Source organism: Engystomops pustulosus, chromosome 9 (genome assembly GCF_040894005.1).
Source record: "Engystomops pustulosus chromosome 9, aEngPut4.maternal, whole genome shotgun sequence".
Lineage (NCBI taxonomy): Eukaryota > Metazoa > Chordata > Amphibia > Anura > Leptodactylidae > Engystomops > Engystomops pustulosus.
In genome coordinates, this window is record NC_092419.1 from 65205407 (window position 1) to 65220115 (window position 14709).

At 45.7% G+C, this 14709-nt stretch overlaps 69 pseudogenes; all 69 read left to right on the forward strand.

Annotated features, from left to right (window-relative positions):
- The first annotated feature begins 251 nt into the window (after positions 1 to 251).
- LOC140097833 (5S ribosomal RNA) lies at positions 252 to 370 on the forward strand (annotated as a pseudogene).
- A 70-nt stretch (positions 371 to 440) lies between these two features.
- On the forward strand, positions 441 to 559 carry LOC140093763 (5S ribosomal RNA; annotated as a pseudogene).
- A 70-nt stretch (positions 560 to 629) lies between these two features.
- On the forward strand, positions 630 to 748 carry LOC140097685 (5S ribosomal RNA; annotated as a pseudogene).
- A 259-nt stretch (positions 749 to 1007) lies between these two features.
- On the forward strand, positions 1008 to 1126 carry LOC140083522 (5S ribosomal RNA; annotated as a pseudogene).
- Positions 1127 to 1196: 70 nt separating this feature from the next.
- Positions 1197 to 1315, forward strand: LOC140090067 (5S ribosomal RNA; annotated as a pseudogene).
- A 259-nt stretch (positions 1316 to 1574) lies between these two features.
- On the forward strand, positions 1575 to 1693 carry LOC140083523 (5S ribosomal RNA; annotated as a pseudogene).
- Positions 1694 to 1952: 259 nt separating this feature from the next.
- LOC140099183 (5S ribosomal RNA) lies at positions 1953 to 2071 on the forward strand (annotated as a pseudogene).
- Positions 2072 to 2141: 70 nt separating this feature from the next.
- LOC140097697 (5S ribosomal RNA) lies at positions 2142 to 2260 on the forward strand (annotated as a pseudogene).
- Positions 2261 to 2330: 70 nt separating this feature from the next.
- Positions 2331 to 2449, forward strand: LOC140090068 (5S ribosomal RNA; annotated as a pseudogene).
- Positions 2450 to 2519: 70 nt separating this feature from the next.
- On the forward strand, positions 2520 to 2638 carry LOC140088532 (5S ribosomal RNA; annotated as a pseudogene).
- A 70-nt stretch (positions 2639 to 2708) lies between these two features.
- On the forward strand, positions 2709 to 2827 carry LOC140097709 (5S ribosomal RNA; annotated as a pseudogene).
- Positions 2828 to 2897: 70 nt separating this feature from the next.
- On the forward strand, positions 2898 to 3016 carry LOC140084151 (5S ribosomal RNA; annotated as a pseudogene).
- Positions 3017 to 3086: 70 nt separating this feature from the next.
- LOC140090069 (5S ribosomal RNA) lies at positions 3087 to 3205 on the forward strand (annotated as a pseudogene).
- Positions 3206 to 3464: 259 nt separating this feature from the next.
- On the forward strand, positions 3465 to 3583 carry LOC140083524 (5S ribosomal RNA; annotated as a pseudogene).
- A 70-nt stretch (positions 3584 to 3653) lies between these two features.
- LOC140094637 (5S ribosomal RNA) lies at positions 3654 to 3772 on the forward strand (annotated as a pseudogene).
- Positions 3773 to 3842: 70 nt separating this feature from the next.
- Positions 3843 to 3961, forward strand: LOC140097721 (5S ribosomal RNA; annotated as a pseudogene).
- Positions 3962 to 4031: 70 nt separating this feature from the next.
- Positions 4032 to 4150, forward strand: LOC140097733 (5S ribosomal RNA; annotated as a pseudogene).
- A 70-nt stretch (positions 4151 to 4220) lies between these two features.
- On the forward strand, positions 4221 to 4339 carry LOC140090070 (5S ribosomal RNA; annotated as a pseudogene).
- A 70-nt stretch (positions 4340 to 4409) lies between these two features.
- LOC140088537 (5S ribosomal RNA) lies at positions 4410 to 4528 on the forward strand (annotated as a pseudogene).
- A 70-nt stretch (positions 4529 to 4598) lies between these two features.
- On the forward strand, positions 4599 to 4717 carry LOC140094391 (5S ribosomal RNA; annotated as a pseudogene).
- Positions 4718 to 4787: 70 nt separating this feature from the next.
- On the forward strand, positions 4788 to 4906 carry LOC140097745 (5S ribosomal RNA; annotated as a pseudogene).
- A 70-nt stretch (positions 4907 to 4976) lies between these two features.
- Positions 4977 to 5095, forward strand: LOC140097758 (5S ribosomal RNA; annotated as a pseudogene).
- A 259-nt stretch (positions 5096 to 5354) lies between these two features.
- LOC140083525 (5S ribosomal RNA) lies at positions 5355 to 5473 on the forward strand (annotated as a pseudogene).
- Positions 5474 to 5543: 70 nt separating this feature from the next.
- On the forward strand, positions 5544 to 5662 carry LOC140095650 (5S ribosomal RNA; annotated as a pseudogene).
- Positions 5663 to 5732: 70 nt separating this feature from the next.
- On the forward strand, positions 5733 to 5851 carry LOC140099196 (5S ribosomal RNA; annotated as a pseudogene).
- Positions 5852 to 5921: 70 nt separating this feature from the next.
- LOC140097772 (5S ribosomal RNA) lies at positions 5922 to 6040 on the forward strand (annotated as a pseudogene).
- Positions 6041 to 6110: 70 nt separating this feature from the next.
- LOC140097784 (5S ribosomal RNA) lies at positions 6111 to 6229 on the forward strand (annotated as a pseudogene).
- Positions 6230 to 6299: 70 nt separating this feature from the next.
- Positions 6300 to 6418, forward strand: LOC140094392 (5S ribosomal RNA; annotated as a pseudogene).
- Positions 6419 to 6488: 70 nt separating this feature from the next.
- On the forward strand, positions 6489 to 6607 carry LOC140097796 (5S ribosomal RNA; annotated as a pseudogene).
- Positions 6608 to 6677: 70 nt separating this feature from the next.
- LOC140097808 (5S ribosomal RNA) lies at positions 6678 to 6796 on the forward strand (annotated as a pseudogene).
- Positions 6797 to 6866: 70 nt separating this feature from the next.
- LOC140088538 (5S ribosomal RNA) lies at positions 6867 to 6985 on the forward strand (annotated as a pseudogene).
- A 70-nt stretch (positions 6986 to 7055) lies between these two features.
- On the forward strand, positions 7056 to 7174 carry LOC140083527 (5S ribosomal RNA; annotated as a pseudogene).
- A 70-nt stretch (positions 7175 to 7244) lies between these two features.
- Positions 7245 to 7363, forward strand: LOC140098017 (5S ribosomal RNA; annotated as a pseudogene).
- A 70-nt stretch (positions 7364 to 7433) lies between these two features.
- LOC140095651 (5S ribosomal RNA) lies at positions 7434 to 7552 on the forward strand (annotated as a pseudogene).
- Positions 7553 to 7622: 70 nt separating this feature from the next.
- On the forward strand, positions 7623 to 7741 carry LOC140083528 (5S ribosomal RNA; annotated as a pseudogene).
- A 70-nt stretch (positions 7742 to 7811) lies between these two features.
- LOC140095652 (5S ribosomal RNA) lies at positions 7812 to 7930 on the forward strand (annotated as a pseudogene).
- Positions 7931 to 8000: 70 nt separating this feature from the next.
- Positions 8001 to 8119, forward strand: LOC140099208 (5S ribosomal RNA; annotated as a pseudogene).
- Positions 8120 to 8189: 70 nt separating this feature from the next.
- LOC140097820 (5S ribosomal RNA) lies at positions 8190 to 8308 on the forward strand (annotated as a pseudogene).
- A 70-nt stretch (positions 8309 to 8378) lies between these two features.
- On the forward strand, positions 8379 to 8497 carry LOC140097832 (5S ribosomal RNA; annotated as a pseudogene).
- Positions 8498 to 8567: 70 nt separating this feature from the next.
- LOC140094394 (5S ribosomal RNA) lies at positions 8568 to 8686 on the forward strand (annotated as a pseudogene).
- A 70-nt stretch (positions 8687 to 8756) lies between these two features.
- On the forward strand, positions 8757 to 8875 carry LOC140097844 (5S ribosomal RNA; annotated as a pseudogene).
- Positions 8876 to 8945: 70 nt separating this feature from the next.
- Positions 8946 to 9064, forward strand: LOC140097856 (5S ribosomal RNA; annotated as a pseudogene).
- A 70-nt stretch (positions 9065 to 9134) lies between these two features.
- LOC140088539 (5S ribosomal RNA) lies at positions 9135 to 9253 on the forward strand (annotated as a pseudogene).
- Positions 9254 to 9323: 70 nt separating this feature from the next.
- Positions 9324 to 9442, forward strand: LOC140094323 (5S ribosomal RNA; annotated as a pseudogene).
- Positions 9443 to 9512: 70 nt separating this feature from the next.
- Positions 9513 to 9631, forward strand: LOC140094395 (5S ribosomal RNA; annotated as a pseudogene).
- A 70-nt stretch (positions 9632 to 9701) lies between these two features.
- On the forward strand, positions 9702 to 9820 carry LOC140097868 (5S ribosomal RNA; annotated as a pseudogene).
- Positions 9821 to 10079: 259 nt separating this feature from the next.
- Positions 10080 to 10198, forward strand: LOC140083529 (5S ribosomal RNA; annotated as a pseudogene).
- A 70-nt stretch (positions 10199 to 10268) lies between these two features.
- LOC140095653 (5S ribosomal RNA) lies at positions 10269 to 10387 on the forward strand (annotated as a pseudogene).
- Positions 10388 to 10457: 70 nt separating this feature from the next.
- LOC140099221 (5S ribosomal RNA) lies at positions 10458 to 10576 on the forward strand (annotated as a pseudogene).
- Positions 10577 to 10646: 70 nt separating this feature from the next.
- Positions 10647 to 10765, forward strand: LOC140097883 (5S ribosomal RNA; annotated as a pseudogene).
- A 70-nt stretch (positions 10766 to 10835) lies between these two features.
- On the forward strand, positions 10836 to 10954 carry LOC140097895 (5S ribosomal RNA; annotated as a pseudogene).
- Positions 10955 to 11024: 70 nt separating this feature from the next.
- LOC140090072 (5S ribosomal RNA) lies at positions 11025 to 11143 on the forward strand (annotated as a pseudogene).
- Positions 11144 to 11213: 70 nt separating this feature from the next.
- LOC140088540 (5S ribosomal RNA) lies at positions 11214 to 11332 on the forward strand (annotated as a pseudogene).
- A 70-nt stretch (positions 11333 to 11402) lies between these two features.
- LOC140088986 (5S ribosomal RNA) lies at positions 11403 to 11521 on the forward strand (annotated as a pseudogene).
- Positions 11522 to 11591: 70 nt separating this feature from the next.
- On the forward strand, positions 11592 to 11710 carry LOC140097907 (5S ribosomal RNA; annotated as a pseudogene).
- A 70-nt stretch (positions 11711 to 11780) lies between these two features.
- Positions 11781 to 11899, forward strand: LOC140084152 (5S ribosomal RNA; annotated as a pseudogene).
- Positions 11900 to 11969: 70 nt separating this feature from the next.
- LOC140090073 (5S ribosomal RNA) lies at positions 11970 to 12088 on the forward strand (annotated as a pseudogene).
- Positions 12089 to 12347: 259 nt separating this feature from the next.
- LOC140083530 (5S ribosomal RNA) lies at positions 12348 to 12466 on the forward strand (annotated as a pseudogene).
- Positions 12467 to 12536: 70 nt separating this feature from the next.
- Positions 12537 to 12655, forward strand: LOC140095654 (5S ribosomal RNA; annotated as a pseudogene).
- A 70-nt stretch (positions 12656 to 12725) lies between these two features.
- On the forward strand, positions 12726 to 12844 carry LOC140084754 (5S ribosomal RNA; annotated as a pseudogene).
- A 70-nt stretch (positions 12845 to 12914) lies between these two features.
- Positions 12915 to 13033, forward strand: LOC140097919 (5S ribosomal RNA; annotated as a pseudogene).
- Positions 13034 to 13103: 70 nt separating this feature from the next.
- Positions 13104 to 13222, forward strand: LOC140097931 (5S ribosomal RNA; annotated as a pseudogene).
- A 70-nt stretch (positions 13223 to 13292) lies between these two features.
- On the forward strand, positions 13293 to 13411 carry LOC140097944 (5S ribosomal RNA; annotated as a pseudogene).
- Positions 13412 to 13481: 70 nt separating this feature from the next.
- Positions 13482 to 13600, forward strand: LOC140095213 (5S ribosomal RNA; annotated as a pseudogene).
- A 70-nt stretch (positions 13601 to 13670) lies between these two features.
- On the forward strand, positions 13671 to 13789 carry LOC140088541 (5S ribosomal RNA; annotated as a pseudogene).
- Positions 13790 to 13859: 70 nt separating this feature from the next.
- Positions 13860 to 13978, forward strand: LOC140097956 (5S ribosomal RNA; annotated as a pseudogene).
- Positions 13979 to 14048: 70 nt separating this feature from the next.
- On the forward strand, positions 14049 to 14167 carry LOC140097968 (5S ribosomal RNA; annotated as a pseudogene).
- Positions 14168 to 14237: 70 nt separating this feature from the next.
- LOC140084154 (5S ribosomal RNA) lies at positions 14238 to 14356 on the forward strand (annotated as a pseudogene).
- A 70-nt stretch (positions 14357 to 14426) lies between these two features.
- Positions 14427 to 14545, forward strand: LOC140092213 (5S ribosomal RNA; annotated as a pseudogene).
- Positions 14546 to 14709: the final 164 nt, after the last annotated feature.

Below are 14709 nucleotides of genomic sequence, written 5' to 3' on the forward strand. Positions count from 1 at the left end.
CCTGAAAATTGTGTTAGTTTCTCTATGAGATAGTAAAAGAAGGTTCAAATTGAACAGCTGCTGTCAACGGCCATTCTAAGCTGAATGTGCGTGCTCTCCTCAGATCGCAGCAGCAATGCAGCTTAAAGCTTGGCAAGTACCAGCATGGGAGACTGGCTGGGAATCCCAAGTTCCGTTGACCTTTTTGAACCTGAAAATTGTGTTAGTTTCTCTATGAGATAGTAAAAGAAGGTTCAAACTGAACAGCTGCTGTCAACAGCCATTCTAAGCTGAATGTGCCTGCTCTTGTCAGATCGCAGCAGCAATGCAGCTTAAGGCTTGGCAAGTACCAGCATGGGAGACTGGCTGGGAATCCCAAGTTCCGTTGACCTTTTTGAACCTGAAAATTGTGTTAGTTTCTCTATGAGATAGTAAAAGAAGGTTCAAATTGAACAGCTGCTGTCAACGGCCATTCTAAGCTCAATGTGCCTGCTCTCATCAGATCGCAGCAGCAATGCAGCTTAAGGCTTGGCAAGTACCAGCATGGGAGACTGGCTGGGAATCCCAAGTTCCGTTTACCTTTTTGAACCTGAAAATTGTTAGTTTCTCTGTCAAAGATGGTAAAAGAAGGTTCAAATTGAACAGCTGCTGTCAACGGCCATTCTAAGCTGAATGTGCCTGCTCTCGTCAGATCGCAGCAGCAATGCAGCTTAAGGCTTGGCAAGTACCAGCATGGGAGACTGGCTGGGAATCCCAAGTTCCGTTGACCTTTTTGAACCTGAAAATTGTGTTAGTTTCTCTATGAGATAGTAAAAGAAGGTTCAAATTGAACAGCTGCTGTCAACGGCCATTCTAAGCTGAATATGCGTGCTCTTGTCGGATCACAGCAGCGATGCGGCTTAAGGATTGGCAAGTACCAGCATGGGAGACTGGCTGCGAATCCCAAGTTCCGTTGACCTTTTTGAACCTGAAAATTGTGTTAGTTTCTCTATGAGATAGTAAAAGAAGGTTCAAACTGAACAGCTGCTGTCAACGGCCATTCTAAGCTGAATGTGCCTGCTCTCGTCAGATCGCAGCAGCAATGCAGCTTAAGGCTTGGCAAGTACCAGCATGGGATACTGGCTGGGAATCCCAAGTTCCGTTGACCTTTTTGAACCTGAAAATTGTGTTAGTTTCTCTATGAGATAGTAAAAGAAGGTTCAAATTGAACAGCTGCTGTCAACAGCCATTCTAAGCTGAATGTGCCTGCTCTCGTCAGATCGCAGCAGCAATGCAGCTTAAGGCTTGGCAAGTACCAGCATGGGAGACTGGCTGGGAATCCCAAGTTCCGTTGACCTTTTTGAACCTGAAAATTGTGTTAGTTTCTCTATGAGATAGTAAAAGAAGGTTCAAATTGAACAGCTGCTGTCAACGGCCATTCTAAGCTGAATATGCGTGCTCTTGTCGGATCACAGCAGCGATGCGGCTTAAGGATTGGCAAGTACCAGCATGGGAGACTGGCTGCGAATCCCAAGTTCCGTTGACCTTTTTGAACCTGAAAATTGTGTTAGTTTCTCTATGAGATAGTAAAAGAAGGTTCAAACTGAACAGCTGCTGTCAACGGCCATTCTAAGCTGAATGTGCCTGCTCTCGTCAGATCGCAGCAGCAATGCAGCTTAAGGCTTGGCAAGTACCAGCATGGGATACTGGCTGGGAATCCCAAGTTCCGTTGACCTTTTTGAACCTGAAAATTGTGTTAGTTTCTCTATGAGATAGTAAAAGAAGGTTCAAATTGAACAGCTGCTGTCAACGGCCATTCTAAGCTGAATGAGCCTGCTCTCATCAGATCGCAGCAGCAATGCAGCTTAAGGCTTTGCAAGTACCAGCATGGGAGTCTGGCTGGGAATCCCAAGTTCTGTTGACCTTTTTGAACCTGAAAATTGTGTTAGTTTCTCTATGAGATAGTAAAAGAAGGTTCAAATTGAACAGCTGCTGTCAACGGCCATTCTAAGCTGAATGTGCCTGCTCTCATCAGATCGCAGCAGCAATGCAGCTTAAGGCTTGGCAAGTACCAGCATGGGAGACTGGCTGGGAATCCCAAGTTCCGTTGACCTTTTTAAACCTGAAAATTGTTAGTTTCTCTGTCAAAGATGGTAAAAGAAGGTTCAAATTGAACAACTGCTGTCAACGGCCATTCTAAGCTGAATGTGCCTGCTCTCGTCAGATCGCAGCAGCAATGCAGCTTAAGGCTTGGCAAGTACCAGCATGGGAGACTGGCTGGGAATCCCAAGTTCCGTTGACCTTTTTGAACCTGAAAATTGTGTTAGTTTCTCTATGAGATAGTAAAAGAAGGTTCAAACTGAACAGCTGCTGTCAACAGCCATTCTAAGCTGAATGTGCCTGCTCTCGTCAGATCGCAGCAGCAATGCAGCTTAAGGCTTGGCAAGTACCAGCATGGGAGACTGGCTGGGAATCCCAAGTTCCGTTGACCTTTTTGAACCTGAAAATTGTGTTAGTTTCTCTATGAGATAGTAAAAGAAGGTTCAAATTGAACAGCTGCTGTCAACGGCCATTCTAAGCTCAATGTGCCTGCTCTCGTCAGATCGCAGCAGCAATGCAGCTTAAGGCTTGGCAAGTACCAGCATGGGAGACTGGCTGGGAATCCCAAGTTCCGTTGACCTTTATGAACCTGAAAATTGTGTTAGTTTCTCTATGAGATAGTAAAAGAAGGTTCAAACTGAACAGCTGCTGTCAACGGCCATTCTAAGCTGAATGTGCCTGCTCTCGTCAGATCGCAGCAGCAATGCAGCTTAAGGCTTGGCAAGTACCAGCATGGGAGACTGGCTGGGAATCCCAAGTTCCGTTGACCTTTTTGAACCTGAAAATTGTGTTAGTTTCTCTATGAGATAGTAAAAGAAGGTTCAAACTGAACAGCTGCTGTCAACGGCCATTCTAAGCTGAATGTGCCTGCTCTCGTCAGATCGCAGCATCAATGCAGCTTAAGGCTTGGCAAGTACCAGCATGGGAGACTGGCTGGGAATCCCAAGTTCCGTTGACCTTTTTGAACCTGAAAATTGTGTTAGTTTCTCTATGAGATAGTAAAAGAAGGTTCAAATTGAACAGCTGCTGTCAACAGCCATTCTAAGCTGAATGTGCCTGCTCTCGTCAGATCGCAGCAGCAATGCAGCTTAAGGCTTGGCAAGTACCAGCATGGGAGACTGGCTGGGAATCCCAAGTTCCGTTGACCTTTTTGAACCTGAAAATTGTGTTAGTTTCTCTATGAGATAGTAAAAGAAGGTTCAAATTGAACAGCTGCTGTCAACGGCCATTCTAAGCTGAATATGCGTGCTCTTGTCGGATCACAGCAGCGATGCGGCTTAAGGATTGGCAAGTACCAGCATGGGAGACTGGCTGCGAATCCCAAGTTCCGTTGACCTTTTTGAACCTGAAAATTGTGTTAGTTTCTCTATGAGATAGTAAAAGAAGGTTCAAACTGAACAGCTGCTGTCAACGGCCATTCTAAGCTGAATGTGCCTGCTCTCGTCAGATCGCAGCAGCAATGCAGCTTAAGGCTTGGCAAGTACCAGCATGGGATACTGGCTGGGAATCCCAAGTTCCGTTGACCTTTTTGAACCTGAAAATTGTGTTAGTTTCTCTATGAGATAGTAAAAGAAGGTTCAAATTGAACAGCTGCTGTCAACGGCCATTCTAAGCTGAATGAGCCTGCTCTCATCAGATCGCAGCAGCAATGCAGCTTAAGGCTTTGCAAGTACCAGCATGGGAGACTGGCTGGGAATCCCAAGTTCCGTTGACCTTTTTGAACCTGAAAATTGTGTTAGTTTCTCTATGAGATAGTAAAAGAAGGTTCAAATTGAAAAGCTGCTGTCAACGGCCATTCTAAGCTGAATGTGCCTGCTCTCGTCAGATCGCAGCAGCAATGCAGCTTAAGGCTTGGCAAGTACCAGCATGGGAGACTGGCTGGGAATCCCAAGTTCCGTTGACCTTTTTAAACCTGAAAATTGTTAGTTTCTCTGTCAAAGATGGTAAAAGAAGGTTCAAATTGAACAACTGCTGTCAACGGCCATTCTAAGCTGAATGTGCCTGCTCTCGTCAGATCGCAGCAGCAATGCAGCTTAAGGCTTGGCAAGTACCAGCATGGGAGACTGGCTGGGAATCCCAAGTTCCGTTGACCTTTTTGAACCTGAAAATTGTGTTAGTTTCTCTATGAGATAGTAAAAGAAGGTTCAAACTGAACAGCTGCTGTCAACAGCCATTCTAAGCTGAATGTGCCTGCTCTCGTCAGATCGCAGCAGCAATGCAGCTTAAGGCTTGGCAAGTACCAGCATGGGAGACTGGCTGGGAATCCCAAGTTCCGTTGACCTTTTTGAACCTGAAAATTGTGTTAGTTTCTCTATGAGATAGTAAAAGAAGGTTCAAATTGAACAGCTGCTGTCAACGGCCATTCTAAGCTCAATGTGCCTGCTCTCGTCAGATCGCAGCAGCAATGCAGCTTAAGGCTTGGCAAGTACCAGCATGGGAGACTGGCTGGGAATCCCAAGTTCCGTTGACCTTTATGAACCTGAAAATTGTGTTAGTTTCTCTATGAGATAGTAAAAGAAGGTTCAAACTGAACAGCTGCTGTCAACGGCGATTCTAAGCTGAATGTGCCTGCTCTTGTCAGATCGCAGCAGCAATGCAGCTTAAGGCTTGGCAAGTACCAGCATGGGAGACTGGCTGGGAATCCCAAGTTCCGTTGACCTTTTTGAACCTGAAAATTGTGTTAGTTTCTCTATGAGATAGTAAAAGAAGGTTCAAACTGAACAGCTGCTGTCAACGGCCATTCTAAGCTGAATGTGCCTGCTCTCGTCAGATCGCAGCAGCAATGCAGCTTAAGGCTTGGCAAGTACCAGCATGGGAGACTGGCTGGGAATCCCAAGTTCCGTTGACCTTTTTGAACCTGAAAATTGTGTTAGTTTCTCTATGAGATAGTAAAAGAAGGTTCAAACTGAACAGCTGCTGTCAACGGCCATTCTAAGCTGAATGTGCCTGCTCTCGTCAGATCGCAGCAGCAATGCAGCTTAAGGCTTGGCAAGTACCAGCATGGGAGACTGGCTGGGAATCCCAAGTTCCGTTGACCTTTTTGAACCTGAAAATTGTGTTAGTTTCTCTATGAGATAGTAAAAGAAGGTTCAAATTGAACAGCTGCTGTCAACGGCCATTCTAAGCTGAATATGCGTGCTCTTGTCGGATCACAGCAGCGATGCGGCTTAAGGATTGGCAAGTACCAGCATGGGAGACTGGCTGCGAATCCCAAGTTCCGTTGACCTTTTTGAACCTGAAAATTGTGTTAGTTTCTCTATGAGATAGTAAAAGAAGGTTCAAACTGAACAGCTGCTGTCAACGGCCATTCTAAGCTGAATGTGCCTGCTCTCGTCAGATCGCAGCAGCAATGCAGCTTAAGGCTTGGCAAGTACCAGCATGGGATACTGGCTGGGAATCCCAAGTTCCGTTGACCTTTTTGAACCTGAAAATTGTGTTAGTTTCTCTATGAGATAGTAAAAGAAGGTTCAAATTGAACAGCTGCTGTCAACGGCCATTCTAAGCTGAATGAGCCTGCTCTCATCAGATCGCAGCAGCAATGCAGCTTAAGGCTTTGCAAGTACCAGCATGGGAGACTGGCTGGGAATCCCAAGTTCTGTTGACCTTTTTGAACCTGAAAATTGTGTTAGTTTCTCTATGAGATAGTAAAAGAAGGTTCAAATTGAACAGCTGCTGTCAACGGCCATTCTAAGCTGAATGTGCCTGCTCTCATCAGATCGCAGCAGCAATGCAGCTTAAGGCTTGGCAAGTACCAGCATGGGAGACTGGCTGGGAATCCCAAGTTCCGTTGACCTTTTTGAACCTGAAAATTGTGTTAGTTTCTCTATGAGATAGTAAAAGAAGGTTCAAATTGAAAAGCTGCTGTCAACGGCCATTCTAAGCTGAATGTGCCTGCTCTCGTCAGATCGCAGCAGCAATGCAGCTTAAGGCTTGGCAAGTACCAGCATGGGAGACTGGCTGGGAATCCCAAGTTCCGTTGACCTTTTTAAACCTGAAAATTGTTAGTTTCTCTGTCAAAGATGGTAAAAGAAGGTTCAAATTGAACAACTGCTGTCAACGGCCATTCTAAGCTGAATGTGCCTGCTCTCGTCAGATCGCAGCAGCAATGCAGCTTAAGGCTTGGCAAGTACCAGCATGGGAGACTGGCTGGGAATCCCAAGTTCCGTTGACCTTTTTGAACCTGAAAATTGTGTTAGTTTCTCTATGAGATAGTAAAAGAAGGTTCAAACTGAACAGCTGCTGTCAACGGCGATTCTAAGCTGAATGTGCCTGCTCTTGTCAGATCGCAGCAGCAATGCAGCTTAAGGCTTGGCAAGTACCAGCATGGGAGACTGGCTGGGAATCCCAAGTTCCGTTGACCTTTTTGAACCTGAAAATTGTGTTAGTTTCTCTATGAGATAGTAAAAGAAGGTTCAAACTGAACAGCTGCTGTCAACGGCCATTCTAAGCTGAATGTGCCTGCTCTCGTCAGATCGCAGCAGCAATGCAGCTTAAGGCTTGGCAAGTACCAGCATGGGAGACTGGCTGGGAATCCCAAGTTCCGTTGACCTTTTTGAACCTGAAAATTGTGTTAGTTTCTCTATGAGATAGTAAAAGAAGGTTCAAACTGAACAGCTGCTGTCAACGGCCATTCTAAGCTGAATGTGCCTGCTCTCGTCAGATCGCAGCAGCAATGCAGCTTAAGGCTTGGCAAGTACCAGCATGGGAGACTGGCTGGGAATCCCAAGTTCCGTTGACCTTTTTGAACCTGAAAATTGTGTTAGTTTCTCTATGAGATAGTAAAAGAAGGTTCAAATTGAACAGCTGCTGTCAACGGCCATTCTAAGCTCAATGTGCCTGCTCTCGTCAGATCGCAGCAGCAATGCAGCTTAAGGCTTGGCAAGTACCAGCATGGGAGACTGGCTGGGAATCCCAAGTTCCGTTGACCTTTTTGAACCTGAAAATTGTGTTAGTTTCTCTATGAGATAGTAAAAGAAGGTTCAAATTGAACAGCTGCTGTCAACGGCCATTCTAAGCTGAATGTGCCTGCTCTCGTCAGATCGCAGCAGCAATGCAGCTTAAGGCTTGGCAAGTACCAGCATGGGATACTGGCTGGGAATCCCAAGTTCCGTTGACCTTTTTGAACCTGAAAATTGTGTTAGTTTCTCTATGAGATAGTAAAAGAAGGTTCAAATTGAACAGCTGCTGTCAACGGCCATTCTAAGCTGAATGAGCCTGCTCTCATCAGATCGCAGCAGCAATGCAGCTTAAGGCTTTGCAAGTACCAGCATGGGATACTGGCTGGGAATCCCAAGTTCCGTTGACCTTTTTGAACCTGAAAATTGTGTTAGTTTCTCTATGAGATAGTAAAAGAAGGTTCAAATTGAACAGCTGCTGTCAACGGCCATTCTAAGCTGAATGAGCCTGCTCTCATCAGATCGCAGCAGCAATGCAGCTTAAGGCTTTGCAAGTACCAGCATGGGAGACTGGCTGGGAATCCCAAGTTCTGTTGACCTTTTTGAACCTGAAAATTGTGTTAGTTTCTCTATGAGATAGTAAAAGAAGGTTCAAACTGAACAGCTGCTGTCAACGGCCATTCTAAGCTGAATGTGCCTGCTCTCGTCAGATCGCAGCAGCAATGCAGCTTAAGGCTTGGCAAGTACCAGCATGGGATACTGGCTGGGAATCCCAAGTTCCGTTGACCTTTTTGAACCTGAAAATTGTGTTAGTTTCTCTATGAGATAGTAAAAGAAGGTTCAAATTGAACAGCTGCTGTCAACGGCCATTCTAAGCTGAATGAGCCTGCTCTCATCAGATCGCAGCAGCAATGCAGCTTAAGGCTTTGCAAGTACCAGCATGGGAGACTGGCTGGGAATCCCAAGTTCTGTTGACCTTTTTGAACCTGAAAATTGTGTTAGTTTCTCTATGAGATAGTAAAAGAAGGTTCAAATTGAACAGCTGCTGTCAACGGCCATTCTAAGCTGAATGTGCCTGCTCTCATCAGATCGCAGCAGCAATGCAGCTTAAGGCTTGGCAAGTACCAGCATGGGAGACTGGCTGGGAATCCCAAGTTCCGTTGACCTTTTTGAACCTGAAAATTGTGTTAGTTTCTCTATGAGATAGTAAAAGAAGGTTCAAATTGAAAAGCTGCTGTCAACGGCCATTCTAAGCTGAATGTGCCTGCTCTCGTCAGATCGCAGCAGCAATGCAGCTTAAGGCTTGGCAAGTACCAGCATGGGAGACTGGCTGGGAATCCCAAGTTCCGTTGACCTTTTTAAACCTGAAAATTGTTAGTTTCTCTGTCAAAGATGGTAAAAGAAGGTTCAAATTGAACAACTGCTGTCAACGGCCATTCTAAGCTGAATGTGCCTGCTCTCGTCAGATCGCAGCAGCAATGCAGCTTAAGGCTTGGCAAGTACCAGCATGGGAGACTGGCTGGGAATCCCAAGTTCCGTTGACCTTTTTGAACCTGAAAATTGTGTTAGTTTCTCTATGAGATAGTAAAAGAAGGTTCAAACTGAACAGCTGCTGTCAACGGCGATTCTAAGCTGAATGTGCCTGCTCTTGTCAGATCGCAGCAGCAATGCAGCTTAAGGCTTGGCAAGTACCAGCATGGGAGACTGGCTGGGAATCCCAAGTTCCGTTGACCTTTTTGAACCTGAAAATTGTGTTAGTTTCTCTATGAGATAGTAAAAGAAGGTTCAAACTGAACAGCTGCTGTCAACGGCCATTCTAAGCTGAATGTGCCTGCTCTCGTCAGATCGCAGCAGCAATGCAGCTTAAGGCTTGGCAAGTACCAGCATGGGAGACTGGCTGGGAATCCCAAGTTCCGTTGACCTTTTTGAACCTGAAAATTGTGTTAGTTTCTCTATGAGATAGTAAAAGAAGGTTCAAACTGAACAGCTGCTGTCAACGGCCATTCTAAGCTGAATGTGCCTGCTCTCGTCAGATCGCAGCAGCAATGCAGCTTAAGGCTTGGCAAGTACCAGCATGGGAGACTGGCTGGGAATCCCAAGTTCCGTTGACCTTTTTGAACCTGAAAATTGTGTTAGTTTCTCTATGAGATAGTAAAAGAAGGTTCAAATTGAACAGCTGCTGTCAACGGCCATTCTAAGCTCAATGTGCCTGCTCTCGTCAGATCGCAGCAGCAATGCAGCTTAAGGCTTGGCAAGTACCAGCATGGGAGACTGGCTGGGAATCCCAAGTTCCGTTGACCTTTTTGAACCTGAAAATTGTGTTAGTTTCTCTATGAGATAGTAAAAGAAGGTTCAAATTGAACAGCTGCTGTCAACGGCCATTCTAAGCTCAATGTGCCTGCTCTCCTCAGATCGCAGCAGCAATGCAGCTTAAGGCTTGGCAAGTACCAGCATGGGAGACTGGCTGGGAATCCCAAGTTCCGTTGACCTTTATGAACCTGAAAATTGTGTTAGTTTCTCTATGAGATAGTAAAAGAAGGTTCAAACTGAACAGCTGCTGTCAACGGCGATTCTAAGCTGAATGTGCCTGCTCTTGTCAGATCGCAGCAGCAATGCAGCTTAAGGCTTGGCAAGTACCAGCATGGGAGACTGGCTGGGAATCCCAAGTTCCGTTGACCTTTTTGAACCTGAAAATTGTGTTAGTTTCTCTATGAGATAGTAAAAGAAGGTTCAAACTGAACAGCTGCTGTCAACGGCCATTCTAAGCTGAATGTGCCTGCTCTCGTCAGATCGCAGCAGCAATGCAGCTTAAGGCTTGGCAAGTACCAGCATGGGAGACTGGCTGGGAATCCCAAGTTCCGTTGACCTTTTTGAACCTGAAAATTGTGTTAGTTTCTCTATGAGATAGTAAAAGAAGGTTCAAATTGAACAGCTGCTGTCAACGGCCATTCTAAGCTGAATATGCGTGCTCTTGTCGGATCACAGCAGCGATGCGGCTTAAGGATTGGCAAGTACCAGCATGGGAGACTGGCTGCGTATCCCAAGTTCCGTTGACCTTTTTGAACCTGAAAATTGTGTTAGTTTCTCTATGAGATAGTAAAAGAAGGTTCAAACTGAACAGCTGCTGTCAACGGCCATTCTAAGCTGAATGTGCCTGCTCTCGTCAGATCGCAGCAGCAATGCAGCTTAAGGCTTGGCAAGTACCAGCATGGGATACTGGCTGGGAATCCCAAGTTCCGTTGACCTTTTTGAACCTGAAAATTGTGTTAGTTTCTCTATGAGATAGTAAAAGAAGGTTCAAATTGAACAGCTGCTGTCAACGGCCATTCTAAGCTGAATGAGCCTGCTCTCATCAGATCGCAGCAGCAATGCAGCTTAAGGCTTTGCAAGTACCAGCATGGGAGACTGGCTGGGAATCCCAAGTTCTGTTGACCTTTTTGAACCTGAAAATTGTGTTAGTTTCTCTATGAGATAGTAAAAGAAGGTTCAAATTGAACAGCTGCTGTCAACGGCCATTCTAAGCTGAATGTGCCTGCTCTCATCAGATCGCAGCAGCAATGCAGCTTAAGGCTTGGCAAGTACCAGCATGGGAGACTGGCTGGGAATCCCAAGTTCCGTTGACCTTTTTGAACCTGAAAATTGTGTTAGTTTCTCTATGAGATAGTAAAAGAAGGTTCAAATTGAAAAGCTGCTGTCAACGGCCATTCTAAGCTGAATGTGCCTGCTCTCGTCAGATCGCAGCAGCAATGCAGCTTAAGGCTTGGCAAGTACCAGCATGGGAGACTGGCTGGGAATCCCAAGTTCCGTTGACCTTTTTAAACCTGAAAATTGTTAGTTTCTCTGTCAAAGATGGTAAAAGAAGGTTCAAATTGAACAACTGCTGTCAACGGCCATTCTAAGCTGAATGTGCCTGCTCTCGTCAGATCGCAGCAGCAATGCAGCTTAAGGCTTGGCAAGTACCAGCATGGGAGACTGGCTGGGAATCCCAAGTTCCGTTGACCTTTTTGAACCTGAAAATTGTGTTAGTTTCTCTATGAGATAGTAAAAGAAGGTTCAAACTGAACAGCTGCTGTCAACAGCCATTCTAAGCTGAATGTGCCTGCTCTCGTCAGATCGCAGCAGCAATGCAGCTTAAGGCTTGGCAAGTACCAGCATGGGAGACTGGCTGGGAATCCCAAGTTCCGTTGACCTTTTTGAACCTGAAAATTGTGTTAGTTTCTCTATGAGATAGTAAAAGAAGGTTCAAATTGAACAGCTGCTGTCAACGGCCATTCTAAGCTCAATGTGCCTGCTCTCGTCAGATCGCAGCAGCAATGCAGCTTAAGGCTTGGCAAGTACCAGCATGGGAGACTGGCTGGGAATCCCAAGTTCCGTTGACCTTTTTGAACCTGAAAATTGTGTTAGTTTCTCTATGAGATAGTAAAAGAAGGTTCAAACTGAACAGCTGCTGTCAACGGCCATTCTAAGCTGAATGTGCCTGCTCTTGTCAGATCGCAGCAGCAATGCAGCTTAAGGCTTGGCAAGTACCAGCATGGGAGACTGGCTGGGAATCCCAAGTTCCGTTGACCTTTTTGAACCTGAAAATTGTGTTAGTTTCTCTATGAGATAGTAAAAGAAGGTTCAAACTGAACAGCTGCTGTCAACGGCCATTCTAAGCTGAATGTGCCTGCTCTCGTCAGATCGCAGCAGCAATGCAGCTTAAGGCTTGGCAAGTACCAGCATGGGAGACTGGCTGGGAATCCCAAGTTCCGTTGACCTTTTTGAACCTGAAAATTGTGTTAGTTTCTCTATGAGATAGTAAAAGAAGGTTCAAACTGAACAGCTGCTGTCAACGGCCATTCTAAGCTGAATGTGCCTGCTCTCGTCAGATCGCAGCATCAATGCAGCTTAAGGCTTGGCAAGTACCAGCATGGGAGACTGGCTGGGAATCCCAAGTTCCGTTGACCTTTTTGAACCTGAAAATTGTGTTAGTTTCTCTATGAGATAGTAAAAGAAGGTTCAAATTGAACAGCTGCTGTCAACAGCCATTCTAAGCTGAATGTGCCTGCTCTCGTCAGATCGCAGCAGCAATGCAGCTTAAGGCTTGGCAAGTACCAGCATGGGAGACTGGCTGGGAATCCCAAGTTCCGTTGACCTTTTTGAACCTGAAAATTGTGTTAGTTTCTCTATGAGATAGTAAAAGAAGGTTCAAATTGAACAGCTGCTGTCAACGGCCATTCTAAGCTGAATATGCGTGCTCTTGTCGGATCACAGCAGCGATGCGGCTTAAGGATTGGCAAGTACCAGCATGGGAGACTGGCTGCGAATCCCAAGTTCCGTTGACCTTTTTGAACCTGAAAATTGTGTTAGTTTCTCTATGAGATAGTAAAAGAAGGTTCAAACTGAACAGCTGCTGTCAACGGCCATTCTAAGCTGAATGTGCCTGCTCTCGTCAGATCGCAGCAGCAATGCAGCTTAAGGCTTGGCAAGTACCAGCATGGGATACTGGCTGGGAATCCCAAGTTCCGTTGACCTTTTTGAACCTGAAAATTGTGTTAGTTTCTCTATGAGATAGTAAAAGAAGGTTCAAATTGAACAGCTGCTGTCAACGGCCATTCTAAGCTGAATGAGCCTGCTCTCATCAGATCGCAGCAGCAATGCAGCTTAAGGCTTTGCAAGTACCAGCATGGGAGACTGGCTGGGAATCCCAAGTTCTGTTGACCTTTTTGAACCTGAAAATTGTGTTAGTTTCTCTATGAGATAGTAAAAGAAGGTTCAAATTGAAAAGCTGCTGTCAACGGCCATTCTAAGCTGAATGTGCCTGCTCTCGTCAGATCGCAGCAGCAATGCAGCTTAAGGCTTGGCAAGTACCAGCATGGGAGACTGGCTGGGAATCCCAAGTTCCGTTGCCCTTTTTGAACCTGAAAATTGTGTTAGTTTCTCTATGAGATAGTAAAAGAAGGTTCAAACTGAACAGCTGCTGTCAACGGCCATTCTAAGCTGAATGTGCCTGCTCTCGTCAGATCGCAGCAGCAATGCAGCTTAAGGCTTGGCAAGTACCAGCATGGGAGACTGGCTGGGAATCCCAAGTTCCGTTGACCTTTTTGAACCTGAAAATTGTGTTAGTTTCTCTATGAGATAGTAAAAGAAGGTTCAAATTGAAAAGCTGCTGTCAACGGCCATTCTAAGCTGAATGTGCCTGCTCTCGTCAGATCGCAGCAGCAATGCAGCTTAAGGCTTGGCAAGTACCAGCATGGGAGACTGGCTGGGAATCCCAAGTTCCGTTGACCTTTTTAAACCTGAAAATTGTTAGTTTCTCTGTCAAAGATGGTAAAAGAAGGTTCAAATTGAACAACTGCTGTCAACGGCCATTCTAAGCTGAATGTGCCTGCTCTCGTCAGATCGCAGCAGCAATGCAGCTTAAGGCTTGGCAAGTACCAGCATGGGAGACTGGCTGGGAATCCCAAGTTCCGTTGACCTTTTTGAACCTGAAAATTGTGTTAGTTTCTCTATGAGATAGTAAAAGAAGGTTCAAACTGAACAGCTGCTGTCAACAGCGATTCTAAGCTGAATGTGCCTGCTCTCGTCAGATCGCAGCAGCAATGCAGCTTAAGGCTTGGCAAGTACCAGCATGGGAGACTGGCTGGGAATCCCAAGTTCCGTTGACCTTTTTGAACCTGAAAATTGTGTTAGTTTCTCTATGAGATAGTAAAAGAAGGTTCAAATTGAACAGCTGCTGTCAACGGCCATTCTAAGCTCAATGTGCCTGCTCTCGTCAGATCGCAGCAGCAATGCAGCTTAAGGCTTGGCAAGTACCAGCATGGGAGACTGGCTGGGAATCCCAAGTTCCGTTGACCTTTATGAACCTGAAAATTGTGTTAGTTTCTCTATGAGATAGTAAAAGAAGGTTCAAACTGAACAGCTGCTGTCAACGGCCATTCTAAGCTGAATGTGCCTGCTCTCGTCAGATCGCAGCAGCAATGCAGCTTAAGGCTTGGCAAGTACCAGCATGGGAGACTGGCTGGGAATCCCAAGTTCCGTTGACCTTTTTGAACCTGAAAATTGTGTTAGTTTCTCTATGAGATAGTAAAAGAAGGTTCAAACTGAACAGCTGCTGTCAACGGCCATTCTAAGCTGAATGTGCCTGCTCTCGTCAGATCGCAGCAGCAATGCAGCTTAAGGCTTGGCAAGTACCAGCATGGGAGACTGGCTGGGAATCCCAAGTTCCGTTGACCTTTTTGAACCTGAAAATTGTGTTAGTTTCTCTATGAGATAGTAAAAGAAGGTTCAAACTGAACAGCTGCTGTCAACGGCCATTCTAAGCTGAATGTGCCTGCTCTCGTCAGATCGCAGCATCAATGCAGCTTAAGGCTTGGCAAGTACCAGCATGGGAGACTGGCTGGGAATCCCAAGTTCCGTTGACCTTTTTGAACCTGAAAATTGTGTTAGTTTCTCTATGAGATAGTAAAAGAAGGTTCAAATTGAACAGCTGCTGTCAACAGCCATTCTAAGCTGAATGTGCCTGCTCTCGTCAGATCGCAGCAGCAATGCAGCTTAAGGCTTGACAAGTACCAGCATGGGAGACTGGCTGGGAATCCCAAGTTCCGTTGACCTTTTTGAACCTGAAAATTGTGTTAGTTTCTCTATGAGATAGTAAAAGAAGGTTCAAATTGAACAGCTGCTGTCAACGGCCATTCTAAGCTGAATATGCGTGCTCTTGTCGGATCACAGCAGCGATGCGGCTTAAGGATTGGCAAGTACCAGCATGGGAGACTGG